A 5651-nucleotide genomic window follows, 5' to 3' on the forward strand; every position below is an offset into this window, starting at 1 on the left:
CCACAAAACCCTGCAAATCTCCCGTCCTGGGCGTCCTTTGAGCGGTCTGTCTCCCCCCGCTTTCCCCCTGCACACGGGGCTGTCCTTTATGGACAAATATCTGGCCCCCTCCATGCCGGGCAAAACTTCCGGCACCAAACAAGACACTGCCCGCGGCCCTGCAGCCAAAATGGCCGCCGCAGCATCTCTGAGCTTCGGAGCTCCGGCTGCAGAGACACAAACTGGCGGCCCGGCTCCTCCGCTGCCCCTGCCAGGGCTCACATTGCGGAAGACCTGCTGTCTGCTCCCCCTCCTGCCCAGCCACTCTCCTATGGGGACATTGTGCGGGCTGTACAAGAAACTGTACAACCCATGTTTCAGGAACAAGCAAAATCTCATGCTGCTGCTTTACAGCAAGCCGTACTCGACATCAAAAGTCAATACAAGCAGCTAGCGAAGCGTGTCCTGCAGGTGGAACACACCGCTGGTGAAAATTTTCAACAGATTGCTGAACTTTCTGAAATCTCTGCTAAACTACAGAAATCGGAAAACATGGTCTGATCAAAACTCGACGACCTGGAGAATAGATCACTTCCCAATAATCTCAGGCTCATTGGACTACCGCAGTCAGTCAAGGGGCAGGCTCTTTATCACTTTCTCCGTAATTCATTGCCTGAACTTCTCAGAGTGCAAGATATTTGTACAGACCTAGTAGTGGAACGTGCCTACAGGACGGGCCCTGCTCGCTCTTCCTCCCCAGAGTCCCGGCCCCGAGCCGTATTATTCCGCTGTCTCAATTTCCTCCATAAAGAGGCACTCTGGTCAGCATCCCGCCGCACACGGGACATCCTGTGGGAAGATTCTAAGCTGCTCCTCTTCCAAGACTTTTCCCCTGAACTTACCAGACCCAGAAAGGCATTTTCTCCCGTCTGCTCCAAACTAGCCTGTGAAGGCCGCAAGTTTGTCCTACTCTACCTCTTGCGGTTGAGAGTCTTCGAGGGTTCCTCTTTCAAGGACTTCACCAACCCAGACGATGCTGCTGCGTTTGTCTCGGAACTCCTGGCACCTGAATATGGCTCGAACTGATCGGATTATATGGCCCACATCCAAATGCCTTCTACGTCCATGGTTACCCCCTTCCCTCCCCCCGGGTGCTATACATATTCCCCTTGCGTTCATGCCCCTTCTACCTCCTGGACAATGCATCTCATACAATGTTCTCGATGATGTTTCTCCAGTCCTCTGGGTGATGTATATTGTTGTAAATGCTTATACCTTTTACCTGTTTCAAATTATTATTGACAAATGCCTTGCTAGCAACTGCTATCAAGTATTTACATATTTCTTCTCTTTATTTTTTATGCGAGTTTAGACAGCGCGCCTCACCATTTTGACCGCTCACACTTATATTTCCCTTCCCTGTCCCCCTCCCCTCCCTATTTAGCGCTATATTGTGGTGGGTGGCTAGGAGCGGTGCGCTCCTCGCTGCTTATTGTTAATTCTTGTCTTCTCCACCCGTGAAGTCGCTCTTAGATTGTTATTGTGAGACTCCTATATGGATCTCTGTTTTCATTTGTGTCTCTTTGTCTCTGTTGTTTCTCTCTCTCTCTCCCTTCCCGTCCCTCATTTTGTGTCTTCCCCTGTCCGCTCTCTTTTCTGGGTATGCATTGTGTCCTCTCATGAGACTCCTTATAGCGTAGTTATATATGTCTTCCGTTAGGGTTGGTACATGGAATGTAGGGGGAATACATTCTCCTATTAAGAGGAAGAAGATCCTACTTTACTTAAATAGACTGCATATGGATTTGATGTTTATACAAGAGACCCACCTTCTTTTCCCGGAGGCCCAAAAACTGGGTGTCCTGGGTTGGCAGGTGCTCGCAGATGCTCCATATTCGTCTAAAGCTAGAGGTGTCCTGATCCTGGCTAAACGATCTTTGCATATTGAAGTTCTTACCTCTGTATGTGATCCTACAGGCAGGTTTCTAATTTTTGAGATTATGTTATATAACACTAAATATGTTCTTTGTACAATGTATGCACCTAATTCTTATTCTAAAGTATTTTTTAAACGACTCCTGACCAAGTTATATCCGTTTGCCTCCCTCCCCATGATAGTGGGCGGCGATTTTAATATCGTCGCCTCTACCTATATGGACACAAACTCCTCCGCTCGTGCATGCCCTTCCCCTACCTTTGGTATCCCCTTTTTCACGCACCAACTGCACCTCACTGATGTGTGGAGATTTTTCCACCCTACAGACAGGGAATACTCATGCCTCTCGGCTGCTCATGGCACCGTGTCCAGGATTGACTTTTTACTATTGTCTGACTCCCTCATTCCTCAAATCTCTGACTCCCAGATGGAGGCTATCTCTATCTCTGACCACGCCCTAGTTTGGGCGTCGCTTACCACGTCCCTTGACCGGGGCTCCTTTAAGTGTTGGCGCTTCCCCACTGCTTTTGCTTCCTCCTTACATTTCAAGCGCAGGCTGGCTGAGTTTTGGGAAGAGTTCAAAATGGATTACAAGGGGGCCCTTAATGCGGATCCTTTGATGTTCTGGCAGACCTCAAAAGCAGTCATACGCGGCAGGCTTATAGAATACGTTTCCTCACGAAAGAAGCGATTTCTGTCTGACTTTAAAAACTCTCAAAGAAGCTTAACTGAGGCCTTCCAGAGTTTCAAACAACATCCCACCCCTCTTTCTAAAAAGACTTATTTAGAATGTAAATCCCGGTTTAATGCTGTATTAGCTGCGATGGGTGACCGACATACTTTTCACAAGAATCACCGTTTCTATAGGTTTGGGAACAAGACGGGTCGCCTCCTCTCCAGCCTGTTGAAGGGGTCGACACCTTCTTCAGTAATTCAATCACTGCAACGAACTGATGGATCATTGGCTACTAAGTCTGCTGATATGGCCAAACTCCTTTCAGATTTTTATACTGATATCTATTCTTGTCCCATTATTGACGAGCAAGCTAAAAGCTCTTTCTGGGAAGCGACCCCTCTCCCCCGAGTAGAACCTGCTCTGACTGACAACCTTTGTTCCCCAATTACGTCACAAGAGGTAGAGAAAGCTATCAAAGGCCTTAAGCCTTTGAAGGCTCCGGGGCCTGATGGCTTCTCTGGAGAATTTTATAAAATGCTCCTCCCTAATGTGGTAGACCTCCTAACCCTGGTGTTTAACAAAATTTTAACCTCAAATTCTATCCCTTTATACTTTAATGACGCTCTGATCCGTCTCCTTCCCAAACCAGGTAGAGACCCCCATCTCCCGGGTTCCTACCGCCCTATATCCCTCCTAAATACCGACAACAAGCTCTTCACAAAGATTATTGCTGACAGAATGAAGGGTTTACTTCTTTCTATTATCCATCCAGACCAAACTGGCTTCATCTCAGGCCGGCACTCGACGAATAATATTCGTAAAATTTTAGCAGCAGCCATCTGGTTACGTTCCAGCGGGACTTTAGACCCCAATATGTCCTTTCTTTGGATGCTGAGAAGGCTTTTGACCTGGTCAGCTGGGACCATTTATACATTACCCTAGACAGGTTTGGGTTCCCGTTGGAGCTGATCAGTATGCTACGTACTCTATACTCCCCCTCAGCCTCCCGAATTATGTGCAATGGCTACCTTTCAGATCCTATACCCCTTCACAGGGGCACTAGGCAAGGTTGTCCCCTCTCCCCGCTACTTTTTGCCATCGCCATAGAACCCCTTGCTATTAAAATTCGCCACCTGGTGGGTTTTTCGGGAGTACTGGTGCGAGATCATGAATTGCGTGTCAGCCTGTTTGCGGATGACATGCTTCTTTTCATCTCAAACCCAGAAATCTCTATCCCCTTAGCCATGCAGATAATTGCTCAGTTTGGCTCCTTCGCAGGGTACCGAATAAATGCTACCAAATCTGAGCTCTTCCCACTCACTCCATCTGCTTGCGCATGCTCCTCCTCGCCCGTCCTTACTCAATTCCAGCTGAATACTACTAAGCTTAAATACCTAGGAATTTTTGTCCCAGTGAACTTGTCTGACTTATACTCAGTTAACTACACACCTGTCATTAAAACGGTGTCTCAATTGCTAACCACCTGGTCCTCCCTTCCTATTTCTCTATTGGGGCGGGTTGCCATTTTGAAAAATATTATATTTCCTAAGTTATCATACCTGCTTCAGATGATACCTGTCCAACCCCCTCGTAAAGATCTCCTTCTATGTGATCAGCTGTTTTCAAAATTTTTGTGGAATGGCAAGAGGTCGAGGATCTCCATTGCTAAACTTAAGCTTCCTCGCAAGGATGGTGGCCTGGCTGTCCCTGACCTCTTGGCATTCTTCCAAGCAGTTAACTTTAGATATATTTCCGATTGGCTTTTGGGTACATCCTCTTACGTTAATGGAGAGGTCGAGCAAGCCCTTATGTCTCCTTATGATCTCAGGGCCCTTCTCCACACCCCCACATCTCTGCTCCCGTCTGTATCACGTACGAACATCCTTTTTTGGGACGCCTACCGTTCGTGGTGGTCTATTATTAAAGCATTAGATAGGAGCCCGGAGTACTACACTTTTATTCCCTTGATTGGGAACCCCTGTTTTACCCCACCCTTCGACAATGGTAGATTTCTCCTGTGGAAGTCTAAGGGCATTGATCTCATTCGGGATGTATTTGATCCCGGTGGGATTCTTATGTCATTCAAAGATTTAGCCGAGAGGTATGGTGTATTGGCATCGGATTTCTATATGTACCTCCAAGTTCGGCACTATGTGCAGTCCTTGCCTGTCCCTCCTGTGCACGAGCAGAGGAGTGACCCTCTGTCCCCTCTCCTGGTGAAGCTAAGACACTTTTCTTATAAGGTCTGTTGGTTGTATCAGGACCTGCTCCTAAGTAAACCTGATACCCTGTGGTCCCCTATGATCTCTAAATGGTCGAGTGATTGGTCCTGGGCTCCGTCTGTGGATTGCTTCCTCTCCCCCCTGCCTTCTATTTTGAAGGCTCTACACTCTGCCCAGCTCCAGGAGATCCACTTTAGGTTCCTCCATAGAGCATACATAGCCCCTGGGCAACGCAAATATATGGTTTCTGCAGAAACAGGACATTGTCCTAAATGTAAAGCACCCAATGCTCTTTTTATACATAACTTCTGGCAGTGCCCGAAAATTCGACGGTTTTGGCATAAAGTACTGTGGTACTTGAAGTCTACCTTTCGAATCTCCCTCCCTATGGACCCAGCAGCAATCCTTGGCCTTAACACTACAGCCTGGTGTCTTCCACCGTCTCAGATCCACTATACACCCTTTCTGTATGTTTTGTTAACTCTAGGGAAGAAACTGATTCTGAACCACTGGATATTTCGGACCTCGCCCTCCTTAGAAAACCTTAAATCTATTCTTACTGTTACATTATATCTCGAGCGTCAGTTCACTCTCCCTGATCTTGAAAGTAACGCCCTTCGTTTTTACAATAAATGGGGTCCTTATATATAATCCCTTCCCCCCCCCCTCAACGGCAACATATACTGAAACTGTTTGACTCACTCAGCTGGGATTCCTACCGCAAACTATGCCTCCCTATTTAGTGTAAATGTATATCCGTAATCTCAGGTGACCCTGACCGTATAGTCTGATCCTTCCAAATTTTTGGAATGGCTGCTAACGCCCCTGATTGGTTTGA

The sequence above is a fragment of the Pseudophryne corroboree genome, chromosome 10, assembly GCF_028390025.1.
Source record: "Pseudophryne corroboree isolate aPseCor3 chromosome 10, aPseCor3.hap2, whole genome shotgun sequence".
Taxonomy (NCBI): domain Eukaryota; kingdom Metazoa; phylum Chordata; class Amphibia; order Anura; family Myobatrachidae; genus Pseudophryne; species Pseudophryne corroboree.